Below are 22,991 nucleotides of genomic sequence, written 5' to 3' on the forward strand. Positions count from 1 at the left end.
GGGTGGTCTGATAATTAAAACCGCACTTAAAGGCCAACCAATGACGGTTTCCCACGGGAAATTTTGTGTGCTGCATTAAGACCTTAGCCAGTTCTTACGTCGTTATAAAACCTTGTTCAGTTTGGGCTCTCCGAGTGCCCCATACTGACGGCAAAATTCACGCGGTAGTTATATCTCCACAGCCCGATGATCGTCAGAGTCTCCACCCTCATAAAATCCTCTAATTTATGCTTCCAAGACGCTGGATAACTAATGGACGCCTCAATTCCTAGTCAGCGTAAGTTGCCAAGGTGGAAACTTTCAATCATAATGACGTTCCTTTTTTAACATATGAATAAAAAGGGCTTTTAATATATTAACAGAAGAAAATGAATAAAAAGAAATAATCCGCAATTTTCAAGAAGATGAGCGCTGGAAGAGCCAGGATAGCTTAGTCGGTAAAGCTTGAGGGTTTTAACCTAAAGAGCCTCTGTTGAAGCCACAGTTTAAGAGGGAAGCCTGTTTGAAGAAAACTAAAATTTTTAAATTTCGTTGTCCGTTTTATTGAATGTTGTGACGTTACGATTTTGCCCGCAGAGGGTCGCCCGTGTAGCTCAGTCGGTAGAGCGTTAGGCTCTTAACCTAACGGTCCTGGGTTCGAGCCCCAGTTCGGGTGCTTAACCTTTTGCGGGAAGTTAAGAAACGTTCGACGGATGTGGTTTGCGATAAATTCGTGACCTTGAAAAAAAGCGGAAGTTATTTATTTCCAAATCTTAATATTGAACTACTTACGTCTGTTCGCCAGGCGTTGTTTAAAATGACATATAGTCAGAGTCCTTTTCGTTGTTACTCGTTGCCCATACTGGAATTTAAATAAAAAATGTTGTATAAAAATCTTTTAATTTTTTTTTCTATTGCATAGAAACTGTTTTTCATGTTTTTAAAAAAATGAATCGAACCTGACTTTCTTGGGTGGTCTGATAATTAAAACCGCACTTAAAGGCCAACCAATGACGGTTTCCCACGGGAAATTTTGTGTGCTGCATTAAGACCTTAGCCAGTTCTTACGTCGTTATAAAACCTTGTTCAGTTTGGGCTCTCCGAGTGCCCCATACTGACGGCAAAATTCACGCGGTAGTTATATCTCCACAGCCCGATGATCGTCAGAGTCTCCACCCTCATAAAATCCTCTAATTTATGCTTCCAAGACGCTGGATAACTAATGGACGCCTCAATTCCTAGTCAGCGTAAGTTGCCAAGGTGGAAACTTTCAATCATAATGACGTTCCTTTTTTAACATATGAATAAAAAGGGCTTTTAATATATTAACAGAAGAAAATGAATAAAAAGAAATAATCCGCAATTTTCAAGAAGATGAGCGCTGGAAGAGCCAGGATAGCTTAGTCGGTAAAGCTTGAGGGTTTTAACCTAAAGAGCCTCTGTTGAAGCCACAGTTTAAGAGGGAAGCCTGTTTGAAGAAAACTAAAATTTTTAAATTTCGTTGTCCGTTTTATTGAATGTTGTGACGTTACGATTTTGCCCGCAGAGGGTCGCCCGTGTAGCTCAGTCGGTAGAGCGTTAGGCTCTTAACCTAACGGTCCTGGGTTCGAGCCCCAGTTCGGGTGCTTAACCTTTTGCGGGAAGTTAAGAAACGTTCGACGGATGTGGTTTGCGATAAATTCGTGACCTTGAAAAAAAGCGGAAGTTATTTATTTCCAAATCTTAATATTGAACTACTTACGTCTGTTCGCCAGGCGTTGTTTAAAATGATATATAGTCAGAGTCCTTTTCGTTGTTACTCGTTGCCCATACTGGAATTTAAATAAAAAATGTTGTATAAAAATCTTTTAATTTTTTTTTCTATTGCATAGAAACTGTTTTTCATGTTTTTAAAAAAATGAATCGAACCTGACTTTCTTGGGTGGTCTGATAATTAAAACCGCACTTAAAGGCCAACCAATGACGGTTTCCCACGGGAAATTTTGTGTGCTGCATTAAGACCTTAGCCAGTTCTTACGTCGTTATAAAACCTTGTTCAGTTTGGGCTCTCCGAGTGCCCCATACTGACGGCAAAATTCACGCGGTAGTTATATCTCCACAGCCCGATGATCGTCAGAGTCTCCACCCTCATAAAATCCTCTAATTTATGCTTCCAAGACGCTGGATAACTAATGGACGCCTCAATTCCTAGTCAGCGTAAGTTGCCAAGGTGGAAACTTTCAATCATAATGACGTTCCTTTTTTAACATATGAATAAAAAGGGCTTTTAATATATTAACAGAAGAAAATGAATAAAAAGAAATAATCCGCAATTTTCAAGAAGATGAGCGCTGGAAGAGCCAGGATAGCTTAGTCGGTAAAGCTTGAGGGTTTTAACCTAAAGAGCCTCTGTTGAAGCCACAGTTTAAGAGGGAAGCCTGTTTGAAGAAAACTAAAATTTTTAAATTTCGTTGTCCGTTTTATTGAATGTTGTGACGTTACGATTTTGCCCGCAGAGGGTCGCCCGTGTAGCTCAGTCGGTAGAGCGTTAGGCTCTTAACCTAACGGTCCTGGGTTCGAGCCCCAGTTCGGGTGCTTAACCTTTTGCGGGAAGTTAAGAAACGTTCGACGGATGTGGTTTGCGATAAATTCGTGACCTTGAAAAAAAGCGGAAGTTATTTATTTCCAAATCTTAATATTGAACTACTTACGTCTGTTCGCCAGGCGTTGTTTAAAATGACATATAGTCAGAGTCCTTTTCGTTGTTACTCGTTGCCCATACTGGAATTTAAATAAAAAATGTTGTATAAAAATCTTTTAATTTTTTTTTCTATTGCATAGAAACTGTTTTTCATGTTTTTAAAAAAATGAATCGAACCTGACTTTCTTGGGTGGTCTGATAATTAAAACCGCACTTAAAGGCCAACCAATGACGGTTTCCCACGGGAAATTTTGTGTGCTGCATTAAGACCTTAGCCAGTTCTTACGTCGTTATAAAACCTTGTTCAGTTTGGGCTCTCCGAGTGCCCCATACTGACGGCAAAATTCACGCGGTAGTTATATCTCCACAGCCCGATGATCGTCAGAGTCTCCACCCTCATAAAATCCTCTAATTTATGCTTCCAAGACGCTGGATAACTAATGGACGCCTCAATTCCTAGTCAGCGTAAGTTGCCAAGGTGGAAACTTTCAATCATAATGACGTTCCTTTTTTAACATATGAATAAAAAGGGCTTTTAATATATTAACAGAAGAAAATGAATAAAAAGAAATAATCCGCAATTTTCAAGAAGATGAGCGCTGGAAGAGCCAGGATAGCTTAGTCGGTAAAGCTTGAGGGTTTTAACCTAAAGAGCCTCTGTTGAAGCCACAGTTTAAGAGGGAAGCCTGTTTGAAGAAAACTAAAATTTTTAAATTTCGTTGTCCGTTTTATTGAATGTTGTGACGTTACGATTTTGCCCGCAGAGGGTCGCCCGTGTAGCTCAGTCGGTAGAGCGTTAGGCTCTTAACCTAACGGTCCTGGGTTCGAGCCCCAGTTCGGGTGCTTAACCTTTTGCGGGAAGTTAAGAAACGTTCGACGGATGTGGTTTGCGATAAATTCGTGACCTTGAAAAAAAGCGGAAGTTATTTATTTCCAAATCTTAATATTGAACTACTTACGTCTGTTCGCCAGGCGTTGTTTAAAATGATATATAGTCAGAGTCCTTTTCGTTGTTACTCGTTGCCCATACTGGAATTTAAATAAAAAATGTTGTATAAAAATCTTTTAATTTTTTTTTCTATTGCATAGAAACTGTTTTTCATGTTTTTAAAAAAATGAATCGAACCTGACTTTCTTGGGTGGTCTGATAATTAAAACCGCACTTAAAGGCCAACCAATGACGGTTTCCCACGGGAAATTTTGTGTGCTGCATTAAGACCTTAGCCAGTTCTTACGTCGTTATAAAACCTTGTTCAGTTTGGGCTCTCCGAGTGCCCCATACTGACGGCAAAATTCACGCGGTAGTTATATCTCCACAGCCCGATGATCGTCAGAGTCTCCACCCTCATAAAATCCTCTAATTTATGCTTCCAAGACGCTGGATAACTAATGGACGCCTCAATTCCTAGTCAGCGTAAGTTGCCAAGGTGGAAACTTTCAATCATAATGACGTTCCTTTTTTAACATATGAATAAAAAGGGCTTTTAATATATTAACAGAAGAAAATGAATAAAAAGAAATAATCCGCAATTTTCAAGAAGATGAGCGCTGGAAGAGCCAGGATAGCTTAGTCGGTAAAGCTTGAGGGTTTTAACCTAAAGAGCCTCTGTTGAAGCCACAGTTTAAGAGGGAAGCCTGTTTGAAGAAAACTAAAATTTTTAAATTTCGTTGTCCGTTTTATTGAATGTTGTGACGTTACGATTTTGCCCGCAGAGGGTCGCCCGTGTAGCTCAGTCGGTAGAGCGTTAGGCTCTTAACCTAACGGTCCTGGGTTCGAGCCCCAGTTCGGGTGCTTAACCTTTTGCGGGAAGTTAAGAAACGTTCGACGGATGTGGTTTGCGATAAATTCGTGACCTTGAAAAAAAGCGGAAGTTATTTATTTCCAAATCTTAATATTGAACTACTTACGTCTGTTCGCCAGGCGTTGTTTAAAATGACATATAGTCAGAGTCCTTTTCGTTGTTACTCGTTGCCCATACTGGAATTTAAATAAAAAATGTTGTATAAAAATCTTTTAATTTTTTTTTCTATTGCATAGAAACTGTTTTTCATGTTTTTAAAAAAATGAATCGAACCTGACTTTCTTGGGTGGTCTGATAATTAAAACCGCACTTAAAGGCCAACCAATGACGGTTTCCCACGGGAAATTTTGTGTGCTGCATTAAGACCTTAGCCAGTTCTTACGTCGTTATAAAACCTTGTTCAGTTTGGGCTCTCCGAGTGCCCCATACTGACGGCAAAATTCACGCGGTAGTTATATCTCCACAGCCCGATGATCGTCAGAGTCTCCACCCTCATAAAATCCTCTAATTTATGCTTCCAAGACGCTGGATAACTAATGGACGCCTCAATTCCTAGTCAGCGTAAGTTGCCAAGGTGGAAACTTTCAATCATAATGACGTTCCTTTTTTAACATATGAATAAAAAGGGCTTTTAATATATTAACAGAAGAAAATGAATAAAAAGAAATAATCCGCAATTTTCAAGAAGATGAGCGCTGGAAGAGCCAGGATAGCTTAGTCGGTAAAGCTTGAGGGTTTTAACCTAAAGAGCCTCTGTTGAAGCCACAGTTTAAGAGGGAAGCCTGTTTGAAGAAAACTAAAATTTTTAAATTTCGTTGTCCGTTTTATTGAATGTTGTGACGTTACGATTTTGCCCGCAGAGGGTCGCCCGTGTAGCTCAGTCGGTAGAGCGTTAGGCTCTTAACCTAACGGTCCTGGGTTCGAGCCCCAGTTCGGGTGCTTAACCTTTTGCGGGAAGTTAAGAAACGTTCGACGGATGTGGTTTGCGATAAATTCGTGACCTTGAAAAAAAGCGGAAGTTATTTATTTCCAAATCTTAATATTGAACTACTTACGTCTGTTCGCCAGGCGTTGTTTAAAATGACATATAGTCAGAGTCCTTTTCGTTGTTACTCGTTGCCCATACTGGAATTTAAATAAAAAATGTTGTATAAAAATCTTTTAATTTTTTTTTCTATTGCATAGAAACTGTTTTTCATGTTTTTAAAAAAATGAATCGAACCTGACTTTCTTGGGTGGTCTGATAATTAAAACCGCACTTAAAGGCCAACCAATGACGGTTTCCCACGGGAAATTTTGTGTGCTGCATTAAGACCTTAGCCAGTTCTTACGTCGTTATAAAACCTTGTTCAGTTTGGGCTCTCCGAGTGCCCCATACTGACGGCAAAATTCACGCGGTAGTTATATCTCCACAGCCCGATGATCGTCAGAGTCTCCACCCTCATAAAATCCTCTAATTTATGCTTCCAAGACGCTGGATAACTAATGGACGCCTCAATTCCTAGTCAGCGCCAGTTGCCAAGGTGGAAACTTTCAATCATAATGACGTTCCTTTTTTAACATATGAATAAAAAGGGCTTTTAATATATTAACAGAAGAAAATGAATAAAAAGAAATAATCCGCAATTTTCAAGAAGATGAGCGCTGGAAGAGCCAGGATAGCTTAGTCGGTAAAGCTTGAGGGTTTTAACCTAAAGAGCCTCTGTTGAAGCCACAGTTTAAGAGGGAAGCCTGTTTGAAGAAATCTAAAATTTTTAAATTTCGTTGTCCGTTTTATTGAATGTTGTGACGTTACGATTTTGCCCGCAGAGGGTCGCCCGTGTAGCTCAGTCGGTAGAGCGTTAGGCTCTTAACCTAACGGTCCTGGGTTCGAGCCCCAGTTCGGGTGCTTAACCTTTTGCGGGAAGTTAAGAAACGTTCGACGGATGTGGTTTGCGATAAATTCGTGACCTTGAAAAAAAGCGGAAGTTATTTATTTCCAAATCTTAATATTGAACTACTTACGTCTGTTCGCCAGGCGTTGTTTGAAATGACATATAGTCAGAGTCCTTTTCGTTGTTACTCGTTGCCCATACTGGAATTTAAATAAAAAATGTTGAATAAAAATCTTTTAATTTTTTTTTCTATTGCATAGAAACTGTTTTTCATGTTTTTAAAAAAATGAATCGAACCTGACTTTCTTGGGTGGTCTGATAATTAAAACCGCACTTAAAGGCCAACCAATGACGGTTTCCCACGGGAAATTTTGTGTGCTGCATTAAGACCTTAGCCAGTTCTTACGTCGTTATAAAACCTTGTTCAGTTTGGGCTCTCCGAGTGCCCCATACTGACGGCAAAATTCACGCGGTAGTTATATCTCCACAGCCCGATGATCGTCAGAGTCTCCACCCTCATAAAATCCTCTAATTTATGCTTCCAAGACGCTGGATAACTAATGGACGCCTCAATTCCTAGTCAGCGCCAGTTGCCAAGGTGGAAACTTTCAATCATAATGACGTTCCTTTTTTAACATATGAATAAAAAGGGCTTTTAATATATTAACAGAAGAAAATGAATAAAAAGAAATAATCCGCAATTTTCAAGAAGATGAGCGCTGGAAGAGCCAGGATAGCTTAGTCGGTAAAGCTTGAGGGTTTTAACCTAAAGAGCCTCTGTTGAAGCCACAGTTTAAGAGGGAAGCCTGTTTGAAGAAATCTAAAATTTTTAAATTTCGTTGTCCGTTTTATTGAATGTTGTGACGTTACGATTTTGCCCGCAGAGGGTCGCCCGTGTAGCTCAGTCGGTAGAGCGTTAGGCTCTTAACCTAACGGTCCTGGGTTCGAGCCCCAGTTCGGGTGCTTAGCTTTTGCGGGAAGTTAAGAAACGTTCGACGGATGTGGTTTGCGATAAATTCGTGACCTTGAAAAAAAGCGGAAGTTATTTATTTCCAAATCTTAATATTGAACTACTTACGTCTGTTCGCCAGGCGTTGTTTAAAATGACATATAGTCAGAGTCCTTTTCGTTGTTACTCGTTGCCCATACTGGAATTTAAATAAAAAATGTTGTATAAAAATCTTTTAATTTTTTTTTCTATTGCATAGAAACTGTTTTTCATGTTTTTAAAAAAATGAATCGAACCTGACTTTCTTGGGTGGTCTGATAATTAAAACCGCACTTAAAGGCCAACCAATGACGGTTTCCCACGGGAAATTTTGTGTGCTGCATTAAGACCTTAGCCAGTTCTTACGTCGTTATAAAACCTTGTTCAGTTTGGGCTCTCCGAGTGCCCCATACTGACGGCAAAATTCACGCGGTAGTTATATCTCCACAGCCCGATGATCGTCAGAGTCTCCACCCTCATAAAATCCTCTAATTTATGCTTCCAAGACGCTGGATAACTAATGGACGCCTCAATTCCTAGTCAGCGCCAGTTGCCAAGGTGGAAACTTTCAATCATAATGACGTTCCTTTTTTAACATATGAATAAAAAGGGCTTTTAATATATTAACAGAAGAAAATGAATAAAAAGAAATAATCCGCAATTTTCAAGAAGATGAGCGCTGGAAGAGCCAGGATAGCTTAGTCGGTAAAGCTTGAGGGTTTTAACCTAAAGAGCCTCTGTTGAAGCCACAGTTTAAGAGGGAAGCCTGTTTGAAGAAAACTAAAATTTTTAAATTTCGTTGTCCGTTTTATTGAATGTTGTGACGTTACGATTTTGCCCGCAGAGGGTCGCCCGTGTAGCTCAGTCGGTAGAGCGTTAGGCTCTTAACCTAACGGTCCTGGGTTCGAGCCCCAGTTCGGGTGCTTAACCTTTTGCGGGAAGTTAAGAAACGTTCGACGGATGTGGTTTGCGATAAATTCGTGACCTTGAAAAAAAGCGGAAGTTATTTATTTCCAAATCTTAATATTGAACTACTTACGTCTGTTCGCCAGGCGTTGTTTAAAATGACATATAGTCAGAGTCCTTTTCGTTGTTACTCGTTGCCCATACTGGAATTTAAATAAAAAATGTTGTATAAAAATCTTTTAATTTTTTTTTCTATTGCATAGAAACTGTTTTTCATGTTTTTAAAAAAATGAATCGAACCTGACTTTCTTGGGTGGTCTGATAATTAAAACCGCACTTAAAGGCCAACCAATGACGGTTTCCCACGGGAAATTTTGTGTGCTGCATTAAGACCTTAGCCAGTTCTTACGTCGTTATAAAACCTTGTTCAGTTTGGGCTCTCCGAGTGCCCCATACTGACGGCAAAATTCACGCGGTAGTTATATCTCCACAGCCCGATGATCGTCAGAGTCTCCACCCTCATAAAATCCTCTAATTTATGCTTCCAAGACGCTGGATAACTAATGGACGCCTCAATTCCTAGTCAGCGCCAGTTGCCAAGGTGGAAACTTTCAATCATAATGACGTTCCTTTTTTAACATATGAATAAAAAGGGCTTTTAATATATTAACAGAAGAAAATGAATAAAAAGAAATAATCCGCAATTTTCAAGAAGATGAGCGCTGGAAGAGCCAGGATAGCTTAGTCGGTAAAGCTTGAGGGTTTTAACCTAAAGAGCCTCTGTTGAAGCCACAGTTTAAGAGGGAAGCCTGTTTGAAGAAAACTAAAATTTTTAAATTTCGTTGTCCGTTTTATTGAATGTTGTGACGTTACGATTTTGCCCGCAGAGGGTCGCCCGTGTAGCTCAGTCGGTAGAGCGTTAGGCTCTTAACCTAACGGTCCTGGGTTCGAGCCCCAGTTCGGGTGCTTAACCTTTTGCGGGAAGTTAAGAAACGTTCGACGGATGTGGTTTGCGATAAATTCGTGACCTTGAAAAAAAGCGGAAGTTATTTATTTCCAAATCTTAATATTGAACTACTTACGTCTGTTCGCCAGGCGTTGTTTAAAATGACATATAGTCAGAGTCCTTTTCGTTGTTACTCGTTGCCCATACTGGAATTTAAATAAAAAATGTTGTATAAAAATCTTTTAATTTTTTTTTCTATTGCATAGAAACTGTTTTTCATGTTTTTAAAAAAATGAATCGAACCTGACTTTCTTGGGTGGTCTGATAATTAAAACCGCACTTAAAGGCCAACCAATGACGGTTTCCCACGGGAAATTTTGTGTGCTGCATTAAGACCTTAGCCAGTTCTTACGTCGTTATAAAACCTTGTTCAGTTTGGGCTCTCCGAGTGCCCCATACTGACGGCAAAATTCACGCGGTAGTTATATCTCCACAGCCCGATGATCGTCAGAGTCTCCACCCTCATAAAATCCTCTAATTTATGCTTCCAAGACGCTGGATAACTAATGGACGCCTCAATTCCTAGTCAGCGCCAGTTGCCAAGGTGGAAACTTTCAATCATAATGACGTTCCTTTTTTAACATATGAATAAAAAGGGCTTTTAATATATTAACAGACGAAAATGAATAAAAAGAAATAATCCGCAATTTTCAAGAAGATGAGCGCTGGAAGAGCCAGGATAGCTTAGTCGGTAAAGCTTGAGGGTTTTAACCTAAAGAGCCTCTGTTGAAGCCACAGTTTAAGAGGGAAGCCTGTTTGAAGAAATCTAAAATTTTTAAATTTCGTTGTCCGTTTTATTGAATGTTGTGACGTTACGATTTTGCCCGCAGAGGGTCGCCCGTGTAGCTCAGTCGGTAGAGCGTTAGGCTCTTAACCTAACGGTCCTGGGATCGAGCCCCAGTTCGGGTGCTTAACCTTTTGCGGGAAGTTAAGAAACGTTCGACGGATGTGGTTTGCGATAAATTCGTGACCTTGAAAAAAAGCGGAAGTTATTTATTTCCAAATCTTAATATTGAACTACTTACGTCTGTTCGCCAGGCGTTGTTTAAAATGACATATAGTCAGAGTCCTTTTCGTTGTTACTCGTTGCCCATACTGGAATTTAAATAAAAAATGTTGTATAAAAATCTTTTAATTTTTTTTTCTATTGCATAGAAACTGTTTTTCATGTTTTTAAAAAAATGAATCGAACCTGACTTTCTTGGGTGGTCTGATAATTAAAACCGCACTTAAAGGCCAACCAATGACGGTTTCCCACGGGAAATTTTGTGTGCTGCATTAAGACCTTAGCCAGTTCTTACGTCGTTATAAAACCTTGTTCAGTTTGGGCTCTCCGAGTGCCCCATACTGACGGCAAAATTCACGCGGTAGTTATATCTCCACAGCCCGATGATCGTCAGAGTCTCCACCCTCATAAAATCCTCTAATTTATGCTTCCAAGACGCTGGATAACTAATGGACGCCTCAATTCCTAGTCAGCGCCAGTTGCCAAGGTGGAAACTTTCAATCATAATGACGTTCCTTTTTTAACATATGAATAAAAAGGGCTTTTAATATATTAACAGACGAAAATGAATAAAAAGAAATAATCCGCAATTTTCAAGAAGATGAGCGCTGGAAGAGCCAGGATAGCTTAGTCGGTAAAGCTTGAGGGTTTTAACCTAAAGAGCCTCTGTTGAAGCCACAGTTTAAGAGGGAAGCCTGTTTGAAGAAATCTAAAATTTTTAAATTTCGTTGTCCGTTTTATTGAATGTTGTGACGTTACGATTTTGCCCGCAGAGGGTCGCCCGTGTAGCTCAGTCGGTAGAGCGTTAGGCTCTTAACCTAACGGTCCTGGGTTCGAGCCCCAGTTCGGGTGCTTAACCTTTTGCGGGAAGTTAAGAAACGTTCGACGGATGTGGTTTGCGATAAATTCGTGACCTTGAAAAAAAGCGGAAGTTATTTATTTCCAAATCTTAATATTGAACTACTTACGTCTGTTCGCCAGGCGTTGTTTAAAATGACATATAGTCAGAGTCCTTTTCGTTGTTACTCGTTGCCCATACTGGAATTTAAATAAAAAATGTTGTATAAAAATCTTTTAATTTTTTTTTCTATTGCATAGAAACTGTTTTTCATGTTTTTAAAAAAATGAATCGAACCTGACTTTCTTGGGTGGTCTGATAATTAAAACCGCACTTAAAGGCCAACCAATGACGGTTTCCCACGGGAAATTTTGTGTGCTGCATTAAGACCTTAGCCAGTTCTTACGTCGTTATAAAACCTTGTTCAGTTTGGGCTCTCCGAGTGCCCCATACTGACGGCAAAATTCACGCGGTAGTTATATCTCCACAGCCCGATGATCGTCAGAGTCTCCACCCTCATAAAATCCTCTAATTTATGCTTCCAAGACGCTGGATAACTAATGGACGCCTCAATTCCTAGTCAGCGCCAGTTGCCAAGGTGGAAACTTTCAATCATAATGACGTTCCTTTTTTAACATATGAATAAAAAGGGCTTTTAATATATTAACAGACGAAAATGAATAAAAAGAAATAATCCGCAATTTTCAAGAAGATGAGCGCTGGAAGAGCCAGGATAGCTTAGTCGGTAAAGCTTGAGGGTTTTAACCTAAAGAGCCTCTGTTGAAGCCACAGTTTAAGAGGGAAGCCTGTTTGAAGAAATCTAAAATTTTTAAATTTCGTTGTCCGTTTTATTGAATGTTGTGACGTTACGATTTTGCCCGCAGAGGGTCGCCCGTGTAGCTCAGTCGGTAGAGCGTTAGGCTCTTAACCTAACGGTCCTGGGTTCGAGCCCCAGTTCGGGTGCTTAACCTTTTGCGGGAAGTTAAGAAACGTTCGACGGATGTGGTTTGCGATAAATTCGTGACCTTGAAAAAAAGCGGAAGTTATTTATTTCCAAATCTTAATATTGAACTACTTACGTCTGTTCGCCAGGCGTTGTTTAAAATGACATATAGTCAGAGTCCTTTTCGTTGTTACTCGTTGCCCATACTGGAATTTAAATAAAAAATGTTGTATAAAAATCTTTTAATTTTTTTTTCTATTGCATAGAAACTGTTTTTCATGTTTTTAAAAAAATGAATCGAACCTGACTTTCTTGGGTGGTCTGATAATTAAAACCGCACTTAAAGGCCAACCAATGACGGTTTCCCACGGGAAATTTTGTGTGCTGCATTAAGACCTTAGCCAGTTCTTACGTCGTTATAAAACCTTGTTCAGTTTGGGCTCTCCGAGTGCCCCATACTGACGGCAAAATTCACGCGGTAGTTATATCTCCACAGCCCGATGATCGTCAGAGTCTCCACCCTCATAAAATCCTCTAATTTATGCTTCCAAGACGCTGGATAACTAATGGACGCCTCAATTCCTAGTCAGCGCCAGTTGCCAAGGTGGAAACTTTCAATCATAATGACGTTCCTTTTTTAACATATGAATAAAAAGGGCTTTTAATATATTAACAGACGAAAATGAATAAAAAGAAATAATCCGCAATTTTCAAGAAGATGAGCGCTGGAAGAGCCAGGATAGCTTAGTCGGTAAAGCTTGAGGGTTTTAACCTAAAGAGCCTCTGTTGAAGCCACAGTTTAAGAGGGAAGCCTGTTTGAAGAAATCTAAAATTTTTAAATTTCGTTGTCCGTTTTATTGAATGTTGTGACGTTACGATTTTGCCCGCAGAGGGTCGCCCGTGTAGCTCAGTCGGTAGAGCGTTAGGCTCTTAACCTAACGGTCCTGGGTTCGAGCCCCAGTTCGGGTGCTTAACCTTTTGCGGGAAGTTAAGAAACGTTCGACGGATGTGGTTTGCGATAAATTCGTGACCTTGAAAAAAAGCGGAAGTTATTTATTTCCAAATCTTAATATTGAACTACTTACGTCTGTTCGCCAGGCGTTGTTTAAAATGACATATAGTCAGAGTCCTTTTCGTTGTTACTCGTTGCCCATACTGGAATTTAAATAAAAAATGTTGTATAAAAATCTTTTAATTTTTTTTTCTATTGCATAGAAACTGTTTTTCATGTTTTTAAAAAAATGAATCGAACCTGACTTTCTTGGGTGGTCTGATAATTAAAACCGCACTTAAAGGCCAACCAATGACGGTTTCCCACGGGAAATTTTGTGTGCTGCATTAAGACCTTAGCCAGTTCTTACGTCGTTATAAAACCTTGTTCAGTTTGGGCTCTCCGAGTGCCCCATACTGACGGCAAAATTCACGCGGTAGTTATATCTCCACAGCCCGATGATCGTCAGAGTCTCCACCCTCATAAAATCCTCTAATTTATGCTTCCAAGACGCTGGATAACTAATGGACGCCTCAATTCCTAGTCAGCGCCAGTTGCCAAGGTGGAAACTTTCAATCATAATGACGTTCCTTTTTTAACATATGAATAAAAAGGGCTTTTAATATATTAACAGACGAAAATGAATAAAAAGAAATAATCCGCAATTTTCAAGAAGATGAGCGCTGGAAGAGCCAGGATAGCTTAGTCGGTAAAGCTTGAGGGTTTTAACCTAAAGAGCCTCTGTTGAAGCCACAGTTTAAGAGGGAAGCCTGTTTGAAGAAATCTAAAATTTTTAAATTTCGTTGTCCGTTTTATTGAATGTTGTGACGTTACGATTTTGCCCGCAGAGGGTCGCCCGTGTAGCTCAGTCGGTAGAGCGTTAGGCTCTTAACCTAACGGTCCTGGGTTCGAGCCCCAGTTCGGGTGCTTAACCTTTTGCGGGAAGTTAAGAAACGTTCGACGGATGTGGTTTGCGATAAATTCGTGACCTTGAAAAAAAGCGGAAGTTATTTATTTCCAAATCTTAATATTGAACTACTTACGTCTGTTCGCCAGGCGTTGTTTAAAATGACATATAGTCAGAGTCCTTTTCGTTGTTACTCGTTGCCCATACTGGAATTTAAATAAAAAATGTTGTATAAAAATCTTTTAATTTTTTTTTCTATTGCATAGAAACTGTTTTTCATGTTTTTAAAAAAATGAATCGAACCTGACTTTCTTGGGTGGTCTGATAATTAAAACCGCACTTAAAGGCCAACCAATGACGGTTTCCCACGGGAAATTTTGTGTGCTGCATTAAGACCTTAGCCAGTTCTTACGTCGTTATAAAACCTTGTTCAGTTTGGGCTCTCCGAGTGCCCCATACTGACGGCAAAATTCACGCGGTAGTTATATCTCCACAGCCCGATGATCGTCAGAGTCTCCACCCTCATAAAATCCTCTAATTTATGCTTCCAAGACGCTGGATAACTAATGGACGCCTCAATTCCTAGTCAGCGCCAGTTGCCAAGGTGGAAACTTTCAATCATAATGACGTTCCTTTTTTAACATATGAATAAAAAGGGCTTTTAATATATTAACAGACGAAAATGAATAAAAAGAAATAATCCGCAATTTTCAAGAAGATGAGCGCTGGAAGAGCCAGGATAGCTTAGTCGGTAAAGCTTGAGGGTTTTAACCTAAAGAGCCTCTGTTGAAGCCACAGTTTAAGAGGGAAGCCTGTTTGAAGAAATCTAAAATTTTTAAATTTCGTTGTCCGTTTTATTGAATGTTGTGACGTTACGATTTTGCCCGCAGAGGGTCGCCCGTGTAGCTCAGTCGGTAGAGCGTTAGGCTCTTAACCTAACGGTCCTGGGTTCGAGCCCCAGTTCGGGTGCTTAACCTTTTGCGGGAAGTTAAGAAACGTTCGACGGATGTGGTTTGCGATAAATTCGTGACCTTGAAAAAAAGCGGAAGTTATTTATTTCCAAATCTTAATATTGAACTACTTACGTCTGTTCGCCAGGCGTTGTTTAAAATAACATATAGTCAGAGTCCTTTTCGTTGTTACTCGTTGCCCATACTGGAATTTAAATAAAAAATGTTGTATAAAAATCTTTTAATTTTTTTTTCTATTGCATAGAAACTGTTTTTCATGTTTTTAAAAAAATGAATCGAACCTGACTTTCTTGGGTGGTCTGATAATTAAAACCGCACTTAAAGGCCAACCAATGACGGTTTCCCACGGGAAATTTTGTGTGCTGCATTAAGACCTTAGCCAGTTCTTACGTCGTTATAAAACCTTGTTCAGTTTGGGCTCTCCGAGTGCCCCATACTGACGGCAAAATTCACGCGGTAGTTATATCTCCACAGCCCGATGATCGTCAGAGTCTCCACCCTCATAAAATCCTCTAATTTATGCTTCCAAGACGCTGGATAACTAATGGACGCCTCAATTCCTAGTCAGCGCCAGTTGCCAAGGTGGAAACTTTCAATCATAATGACGTTCCTTTTTTAACATATGAATAAAAAGGGCTTTTAATATATTAACAGACGAAAATGAATAAAAAGAAATAATCCGCAATTTTCAAGAAGATGAGCGCTGGAAGAGCCAGGATAGCTTAGTCGGTAAAGCTTGAGGGTTTTAACCTAAAGAGCCTCTGTTGAAGCCACAGTTTAAGAGGGAAGCCTGTTTGAAGAAATCTAAAATTTTTAAATTTCGTTGTCCGTTTTATTGAATGTTGTGACGTTACGATTTTGCCCGCAGAGGGTCGCCCGTGTAGCTCAGTCGGTAGAGCGTTAGGCTCTTAACCTAACGGTCCTGGGTTCGAGCCCCAGTTCGGGTGCTTAACCTTTTGCGGGAAGTTAAGAAACGTTCGACGGATGTGGTTTGCGATAAATTCGTGACCTTGAAAAAAAGCGGAAGTTATTTATTTCCAAATCTTAATATTGAACTACTTACGTCTGTTCGCCAGGCGTTGTTTAAAATAACATATAGTCAGAGTCCTTTTCGTTGTTACTCGTTGCCCATACTGGAATTTAAATAAAAAATGTTGTATAAAAATCTTTTAATTTTTTTTTCTATTGCATAGAAACTGTTTTTCATGTTTTTAAAAAAATGAATCGAACCTGACTTTCTTGGGTGGTCTGATAATTAAAACCGCACTTAAAGGCCAACCAATGACGGTTTCCCACGGGAAATTTTGTGTGCTGCATTAAGACCTTAGCCAGTTCTTACGTCGTTATAAAACCTTGTTCAGTTTGGGCTCTCCGAGTGCCCCATACTGACGGCAAAATTCACGCGGTAGTTATATCTCCACAGCCCGATGATCGTCAGAGTCTCCACCCTCATAAAATCCTCTAATTTATGCTTCCAAGACGCTGGATAACTAATGGACGCCTCAATTCCTAGTCAGCGCCAGTTGCCAAGGTGGAAACTTTCAATCATAATGACGTTCCTTTTTTAACATATGAATAAAAAGGGCTTTTAATATATTAACAGAAGAAAATGAATAAAAAGAAATAATCCGCAATTTTCAAGAAGATGAGCGCTGGAAGAGCCAGGATAGCTTAGTCGGTAAAGCTTGAGGGTTTTAACCTAAAGAGCCTCTGTTGAAGCCACAGTTTAAGAGGGAAGCCTGTTTGAAGAAATCTAAAATTTTTAAATTTCGTTGTCCGTTTTATTGAATGTTGTGACGTTACGATTTTGCCCGCAGAGGGTCGCCCGTGTAGCTCAGTCGGTAGAGCGTTAGGCTCTTAACCTAACGGTCCTGGGTTCGAGCCCCAGTTCGGGTGCTTAACCTTTTGCGGGAAGTTAAGAAACGTTCGACGGATGTGGTTTGCGATAAATTCGTGACCTTGAAAAAAAGCGGAAGTTATTTATTTCCAAATCTTAATATTGAACTACTTACGTCTGTTCGCCAGGCGTTGTTTAAAATGACATATAGTCAGAGTCCTTTTCGTTGTTACTCGTTGCCCATACTGGAATTTAAATAAAAAATGTTGTATAAAAATCTTTTAATTTTTTTTTCTATTGCATAGAAACTGTTTTTCATGTTTTTAAAAAAATGAATCGAACCTGACTTTCTTGGGTGGTCTGATAATTAAAACCGCACTTAAAGGCCAACCAATGACGGTTTCCCACGGGAAATTTTGTGTGCTGCATTAAGACCTTAGCCAGTTCTTACGTCGTTATAAAACCTTGTTCAGTTTGGGCTCTCCGAGTGCCCCATACTGACGGCAAAATTCACGCGGTAGTTATATCTCCACAGCCCGATGATCGTCAGAGTCTCCACCCTCATAAAATCCTCTAATTTATGCTTCCAAGACGCTGGATAACTAATGGACGCCTCAATTCCTAGTCAGCGCCAGTTGCCAAGGTGGAAACTTTCAATCATAATGACGTTCCTTTTTTAACATATGAATAAAAAGGGCTTTTAATATATTAACAGAAGAAAATGAATAAAAAGAAATAATCCGCAATTTTCAAGAAGATGAGCGCTGGAAGAGCCAGGATAGCTTAGTCGGTAAAGCTTGAGGGTTTTAACCTAAAGAGCCTCTGTTGAAGCCACAGTTTAAGAGGGAAGCCTGTTTGAAGAAATCTAAAATTTTTAAATTTCGTTGTCCGTTTTATTGAATGTTGTGACGTTACGATTTTGCCCGCAGAGGGTCGCCCGTGTAGCTCAGTCGGTAGAGCGTTAGGCTCTTAACCTAACGGTCCTGGGTTCGAGCCCCAGTTCGGGTGCTTAACCTTTTGCGGGAAGTTAAGAAACGTTCGACGGATGTGGTTTGCGATAAATTCGTGACCTTGAAAAAAAGCGGAAGTTATTTATTTCCAAATCTTAATATTGAACTACTTACGTCTGTTCGCCAGGCGTTGTTTAAAATGACATATAGTCAGAGTCCTTTTCGTTGTTACTCGTTGCCCATACTGGAATTTAAATAAAAAATGTTGTATAAAAATCTTTTAATTTTTTTTTCTATTGCATAGAAACTGTTTTTCATGTTTTTAAAAAAATGAATCGAACCTGACTTTCTTGGGTGGTCTGATAATTAAAACCGCACTTAAAGGCCAACCAATGACGGTTTCCCACGGGAAATTTTGTGTGCTGCATTAAGACCTTAGCCAGTTCTTACGTCGTTATAAAACCTTGTTCAGTTTGGGCTCTCCGAGTGCCCCATACTGACGGCAAAATTCACGCGGTAGTTATATCTCCACAGCCCGATGATCGTCAGAGTCTCCACCCTCATAAAATCCTCTAATTTATGCTTCCAAGACGCTGGATAACTAATGGACGCCTCAATTCCTAGTCAGCGCCAGTTGCCAAGGTGGAAACTTTCAATCATAATGACGTTCCTTTTTTAACATATGAATAAAAAGGGCTTTTAATATATTAACAGAAGAAAATGAATAAAAAGAAATAATCCGCAATTTTCAAGAAGATGAGCGCTGGAAGAGCCAGGATAGCTTAGTCGGTAAAGCTTGAGGGTTTTAACCTAAAGAGCCTCTGTTGAAGCCACAGTTTAAGAGGGAAGCCTGTTTGAAGAAATCTAAAATTTTTAAATTTCGTTGTCCGTTTTATTGAATGTTGTGACGTTACGATTTTGCCCGCAGAGGGTCGCCCGTGTAGCTCAGTCGGTAGAGCGTTAGGCTCTTAACCTAACGGTCCTGGGTTCGAGCCCCAGTTCGGGTGCTTAACCTTTTGCGGGAAGTTAAGAAACGTTCGACGGATGTGGTTTGCGATAAATTCGTGACCTTGAAAAAAAGCGGAAGTAATTTATTTCCAAATCCAAATATTGAACTACTTACGTCTGTTCGCCAGGCGTTGTTTAAAATGACATATGGTCAGAGTCCTTTTCGTTGTTACTCGTTGCCCATACTGGAATTTAAATAAAAAATGTTGTATAAAAATCTTTTAATTTTTTTTTCTATTGCATAGAAACTGTTTTTCATGTTTTCAAAAAAATGAATCGAACCTGACTTTCTTGGGTGGTCTGATAATTAAAACCGCACTTAAAGGCCAACCAATGACGGTTTCCCACGGGAAATTTTGTGTGCTGCATTAAGACCTTAGCCAGTTCTTACGTCGTTATAAAACCTTGTTCAGTTTGGGCTCTCCGAGTGCCCCATACTGACGGCAAAATTCACGCGGTAGTTATATCTCCACAGCCCGATGATCGTCAGAGTCTCCACCCTCATAAAATCCTCTAATTTATGCTTCCAAGACGCTGGATAACTAATGGACGCCTCAATTCCTAGTCAGCGCCAGTTGCCAAGGTGGAAACTTTCAATCATAATGACGTTCCTTTTTTAACATATGAATAAAAAGGGCTTTTAATATATTAACAGAAGAAAATGAATAAAAAGAAATAATCCGCAATTTTCAAGAAGATGAGCGCTGGAAGAGCCAGGATAGCTTAGTCGGTAAAGCTTGAGGGTTTTAACCTAAAGAGCCTCTGTTGAAGCCACAGTTTAAGAGGGAAGCCTGTTTGAAGAAATCTAAAATTTTTAAATTTCGTTGTCCGTTTTATTGAATGTTGTGACGTTACGATTTTGCCCGCAGAGGGTCGCCCGTGTAGCTCAGTCGGTAGAGCGTTAGGCTCTTAACCTAACGGTCCTGGGTTCGAGCCCCAGTTCGGGTGCTTAACCTTTTGCGGGAAGTTAAGAAACGTTCGACGGATGTGGTTTGCGATAAATTCGTGACCTTGAAAAAAAGCGGAAGTAATTTATTTCCAAATCCAAATATTGAACTACTTACGTCTGTTCGCCAGGCGTTGTTTAAAATGACATATGGTCAGAGTCCTTTTCGTTGTTACTCGTTGCCCATACTGGAATTTAAATAAAAAATGTTGTATAAAAATCTTTTAATTTTTTTTCTATTGCATAGAAACTGTTTTTCATGTTTTCAAAAAAATGAATCGAAACTGACTTTCTTGGGTGGTCTAATAATTAAAACCGCACTTAAAGGCCAACCAATGACGGTTTCCCACGGGAAATTTTGTGTGCTGCATTAAGACCTTAGCCAGTTCTTACGTCGTTATAAAACCTTGTTCAGTTTGGGCTCTCCGAGTGCCCCATACTGACGGCAAAATTCACGCGGTAGTTATATCTCCACAGCCCGATGATCGTCAGAGTCTCCACCCTCATAAAATCCTCTAATTTATGCTTCCAAGACGCTGGATAACTAATGGACGCCTCAATTCCTAGTCAGCGCCAGTTGCCAAGGTGGAAACTTTCAATCATAATGACGTTCCTTTTTTAACATATGAATAAAAAGGGCTTTTAATATATTAACAGAAGAAAATGAATAAAAAGAAATAATCCGCAATTTTCAAGAAGATGAGCGCTGGAAGAGCCAGGATAGCTTAGTCGGTAAAGCTTGAGGGTTTTAACCTAAAGAGCCTCTGTTGAAGCCACAGTTTAAGAGGGAAGCCTGTTTGAAGAAAACTAAAATTTTTAAATTTCGTTGTCCGTTTTATTGAATGTTGTGACGTTACGATTTTGCCCGCAGAGGGTCGCCCGTGTAGCTCAGTCGGTAGAGCGTTAGGCTCTTAACCTAACGGTCCTGGGTTCGAGCCCCAGTTCGGGTGCTTAACCTTTTGCGGGAAGTTAAGAAACGTTCGACGGATGTGGTTTGCGATAAATTCGTGACCTTGAAAAAAAGCGGAAGTAATTTATTTCCAAATCCAAATATTGAACTACTTACGTCTGTTCGCCAGGCGTTGTTTAAAATGACATATGGTCAGAGTCCTTTTCGTTGTTACTCGTTGCCCATACTGGAATTTAAATAAAAAATGTTGTATAAAAATCTTTTAATTTTTTTTTCTATTGCATAGAAACTGTTTTTCATGTTTTTAAAAAAATGAATCGAACCTGACTTTCTTGGGTGGTCTGATAATTAAAACCGCACTTAAAGGCCAACCAATGACGGTTTCCCACGGGAAATTTTGTGTGCTGCATTAAGACCTTAGCCAGTTCTTACGTCGTTATAAAACCTTGTTCAGTTTGGGCTCTCCGAGTGCCCCATACTGACGGCAAAATTCACGCGGTAGTTATATCTCCACAGCCCGATGATCGTCAGAGTCTCCACCCTCATAAAATCCTCTAATTTATGCTTCCAAGACGCTGGATAACTAATGGACGCCTCAATTCCTAGTCAGCGCCAGTTGCCAAGGTGGAAACTTTCAATCATAATGACGTTCCTTTTTTAACATATGAATAAAAAGGGCTTTTAATATATTAACAGAAGAAAATGAATAAAAAGAAATAATCCGCAATTTTCAAGAAGATGAGCGCTGGAAGAGCCAGGATAGCTTAGTCGGTAAAGCTTGAGGGTTTTAACCTAAAGAGCCTCTGTTGAAGCCACAGTTTAAGAGGGAAGCCTGTTTGAAGAAAACTAAAATTTTTAAATTTCGTTGTCCGTTTTATTAAATGTTGTGACGTTACGATTTTGCCCGCAGAGGGTCGCCCGTGTAGCTCAGTCGGTAGAGCGTTAGGCTCTTAACCTAACGGTCCTGGGTTCGAGCCCCAGTTCGGGTGCTTAACCTTTTGCGGGAAGTTAAGAAACGTTCGACGGATGTGGTTTGCGATAAATTCGTGACCTTGAAAAAAAGCGGAAGTAATTTATTTCCAAATCCAAATATTGAACTACTTACGTCTGTTCGCCAGGCGTTGTTTAAAATGACATATGGTCAGAGTCCTTTTCGTTGTTACTCGTTGCCCATACTGGAATTTAAATAAAAAATGTTGTATAAAAATCTTTTAATTTTTTTTCTATTGCATAGAAACTGTTTTTCATGTTTTCAAAAAAATGAATCGAAACTGACTTTCTTGGGTGGTCTAATAATTAAAACCGCACTTAAAGGCCAACCAATGACGGTTTCCCACGGGAAATTTTGTGTGCTGCATTAAGATCTTAGCCAGTTCTTACGTCGTTATAAAACCTTGTTCAGTTTGGGCTCTCCGAGTGCCCCATACTGACGGCAAAATTCACGCGGTAGTTATATCTCCACAGCCCGATGATCGTCAGAGTCTCCACCCTCATAAAATCCTCTAATTTATGCTTCCAAGACGCTGGATAACTAATGGACGCCTCAATTCCTAGTCAGCGCCAGTTGCCAAGGTGGAAACTTTCAATCATAATGACGTTCCTTTTTTAACATATGAATAAAAAGGGCTTTTAATATATTAACAGAAGAAAATGAATAAAAAGAAATAATCCGCAATTTTCAAGAAGATGAGCGCTGGAAGAGCCAGGATAGCTTAGTCGGTAAAGCTTGAGGGTTTTAACCTAAAGAGCCTCTGTTGAAGCCACAGTTTAAGAGGGAAGCCTGTTTGAAGAAAACTAAAATTTTTAAATTTCGTTGTCCGTTTTATTGAATGTTGTGACGTTACGATTTTGCCCGCAGAGGGTCGCCCGTGTAGCTCAGTCGGTAGAGCGTTAGGCTCTTAACCTAACGGTCCTGGGTTCGAGCCCCAGTTCGGGTGCTTAACCTTTTGCGGGAAGTTAAGAAACGTTCGACGGATGTGGTTTGCGATAAATTCGTGACCTTGAAAAAAAGCGGAAGTAATTTATTTCCAAATCCAAATATTGAACTACTTACGTCTGTTCGCCAGGCGTTGTTTAAAATGACATATGGTCAGAGTCCTTTTCGTTGTTACTCGTTGCCCATACTGGAATTTAAATAAAAAATGTTGTATAAAAATCTTTTAATTTTTTTTCTATTGCATAGAAACTGTTTTTCATGTTTTCAAAAAAATGAATCGAAACTGACTTTCTTGGGTGGTCTAATAATTAAAACCGCACTTAAAGGCCAACCAATGACGGTTTCCCACGGGAAATTTTGTGTGCTGCATTAAGATCTTAGCCAGTTCTTACGTCGTTATAAAACCTTGTTCAGTTTGGGCTCTCCGAGTGCCCCATACTGACGGCAAAATTCACGCGGTAGTTATATCTCCACAGCCCGATGATCGTCAGAGTCTCCACCCTCATAAAATCC

General features: G+C 39.8%; 24 non-coding genes across 24 annotated transcripts; all 24 read left to right on the forward strand.

Annotated features, from left to right (window-relative positions):
- The first annotated feature begins 582 nt into the window (after positions 1 to 582).
- On the forward strand, positions 583 to 655 carry TRNAK-CUU (transfer RNA lysine (anticodon CUU)). The gene has a single exon. It is a non-coding gene; the product is annotated as a tRNA-Lys (tRNA).
- An 876-nt stretch (positions 656 to 1,531) lies between these two features.
- TRNAK-CUU (transfer RNA lysine (anticodon CUU)) lies at positions 1,532 to 1,604 on the forward strand. Its single transcript has one exon. It is a non-coding gene; the product is annotated as a tRNA-Lys (tRNA).
- Positions 1,605 to 2,480: 876 nt separating this feature from the next.
- On the forward strand, positions 2,481 to 2,553 carry TRNAK-CUU (transfer RNA lysine (anticodon CUU)). Its single transcript has one exon. It is a non-coding gene; the product is annotated as a tRNA-Lys (tRNA).
- An 876-nt stretch (positions 2,554 to 3,429) lies between these two features.
- Positions 3,430 to 3,502, forward strand: TRNAK-CUU (transfer RNA lysine (anticodon CUU)). The gene has a single exon. It is a non-coding gene; the product is annotated as a tRNA-Lys (tRNA).
- An 876-nt stretch (positions 3,503 to 4,378) lies between these two features.
- Positions 4,379 to 4,451, forward strand: TRNAK-CUU (transfer RNA lysine (anticodon CUU)). Its single transcript has one exon. It is a non-coding gene; the product is annotated as a tRNA-Lys (tRNA).
- Positions 4,452 to 5,327: 876 nt separating this feature from the next.
- Positions 5,328 to 5,400, forward strand: TRNAK-CUU (transfer RNA lysine (anticodon CUU)). Its single transcript has one exon. It is a non-coding gene; the product is annotated as a tRNA-Lys (tRNA).
- An 876-nt stretch (positions 5,401 to 6,276) lies between these two features.
- On the forward strand, positions 6,277 to 6,349 carry TRNAK-CUU (transfer RNA lysine (anticodon CUU)). Its single transcript has one exon. It is a non-coding gene; the product is annotated as a tRNA-Lys (tRNA).
- An 876-nt stretch (positions 6,350 to 7,225) lies between these two features.
- Positions 7,226 to 7,298, forward strand: TRNAK-CUU (transfer RNA lysine (anticodon CUU)). Its single transcript has one exon. It is a non-coding gene; the product is annotated as a tRNA-Lys (tRNA).
- Positions 7,299 to 8,173: 875 nt separating this feature from the next.
- TRNAK-CUU (transfer RNA lysine (anticodon CUU)) lies at positions 8,174 to 8,246 on the forward strand. Its single transcript has one exon. It is a non-coding gene; the product is annotated as a tRNA-Lys (tRNA).
- Positions 8,247 to 9,122: 876 nt separating this feature from the next.
- TRNAK-CUU (transfer RNA lysine (anticodon CUU)) lies at positions 9,123 to 9,195 on the forward strand. The gene has a single exon. It is a non-coding gene; the product is annotated as a tRNA-Lys (tRNA).
- Positions 9,196 to 10,071: 876 nt separating this feature from the next.
- On the forward strand, positions 10,072 to 10,144 carry TRNAK-CUU (transfer RNA lysine (anticodon CUU)). Its single transcript has one exon. It is a non-coding gene; the product is annotated as a tRNA-Lys (tRNA).
- Positions 10,145 to 11,020: 876 nt separating this feature from the next.
- On the forward strand, positions 11,021 to 11,093 carry TRNAK-CUU (transfer RNA lysine (anticodon CUU)). Its single transcript has one exon. It is a non-coding gene; the product is annotated as a tRNA-Lys (tRNA).
- Positions 11,094 to 11,969: 876 nt separating this feature from the next.
- TRNAK-CUU (transfer RNA lysine (anticodon CUU)) lies at positions 11,970 to 12,042 on the forward strand. The gene has a single exon. It is a non-coding gene; the product is annotated as a tRNA-Lys (tRNA).
- An 876-nt stretch (positions 12,043 to 12,918) lies between these two features.
- TRNAK-CUU (transfer RNA lysine (anticodon CUU)) lies at positions 12,919 to 12,991 on the forward strand. Its single transcript has one exon. It is a non-coding gene; the product is annotated as a tRNA-Lys (tRNA).
- An 876-nt stretch (positions 12,992 to 13,867) lies between these two features.
- On the forward strand, positions 13,868 to 13,940 carry TRNAK-CUU (transfer RNA lysine (anticodon CUU)). The gene has a single exon. It is a non-coding gene; the product is annotated as a tRNA-Lys (tRNA).
- An 876-nt stretch (positions 13,941 to 14,816) lies between these two features.
- TRNAK-CUU (transfer RNA lysine (anticodon CUU)) lies at positions 14,817 to 14,889 on the forward strand. Its single transcript has one exon. It is a non-coding gene; the product is annotated as a tRNA-Lys (tRNA).
- An 876-nt stretch (positions 14,890 to 15,765) lies between these two features.
- TRNAK-CUU (transfer RNA lysine (anticodon CUU)) lies at positions 15,766 to 15,838 on the forward strand. The gene has a single exon. It is a non-coding gene; the product is annotated as a tRNA-Lys (tRNA).
- An 876-nt stretch (positions 15,839 to 16,714) lies between these two features.
- TRNAK-CUU (transfer RNA lysine (anticodon CUU)) lies at positions 16,715 to 16,787 on the forward strand. Its single transcript has one exon. It is a non-coding gene; the product is annotated as a tRNA-Lys (tRNA).
- An 876-nt stretch (positions 16,788 to 17,663) lies between these two features.
- On the forward strand, positions 17,664 to 17,736 carry TRNAK-CUU (transfer RNA lysine (anticodon CUU)). Its single transcript has one exon. It is a non-coding gene; the product is annotated as a tRNA-Lys (tRNA).
- An 876-nt stretch (positions 17,737 to 18,612) lies between these two features.
- TRNAK-CUU (transfer RNA lysine (anticodon CUU)) lies at positions 18,613 to 18,685 on the forward strand. The gene has a single exon. It is a non-coding gene; the product is annotated as a tRNA-Lys (tRNA).
- Positions 18,686 to 19,561: 876 nt separating this feature from the next.
- Positions 19,562 to 19,634, forward strand: TRNAK-CUU (transfer RNA lysine (anticodon CUU)). The gene has a single exon. It is a non-coding gene; the product is annotated as a tRNA-Lys (tRNA).
- An 875-nt stretch (positions 19,635 to 20,509) lies between these two features.
- On the forward strand, positions 20,510 to 20,582 carry TRNAK-CUU (transfer RNA lysine (anticodon CUU)). Its single transcript has one exon. It is a non-coding gene; the product is annotated as a tRNA-Lys (tRNA).
- Positions 20,583 to 21,458: 876 nt separating this feature from the next.
- On the forward strand, positions 21,459 to 21,531 carry TRNAK-CUU (transfer RNA lysine (anticodon CUU)). Its single transcript has one exon. It is a non-coding gene; the product is annotated as a tRNA-Lys (tRNA).
- An 875-nt stretch (positions 21,532 to 22,406) lies between these two features.
- Positions 22,407 to 22,479, forward strand: TRNAK-CUU (transfer RNA lysine (anticodon CUU)). Its single transcript has one exon. It is a non-coding gene; the product is annotated as a tRNA-Lys (tRNA).
- The last annotated feature ends 512 nt before the right edge of the window (positions 22,480 to 22,991 follow it).

This window comes from Leiobunum rupestre, chromosome 1 (genome assembly GCF_980474605.1).
Source record: "Leiobunum rupestre chromosome 1, qqLeiRupe1.1.hap1, whole genome shotgun sequence".
Classification (NCBI taxonomy): Eukaryota; Metazoa; Arthropoda; class Arachnida; order Opiliones; family Sclerosomatidae; genus Leiobunum; species Leiobunum rupestre.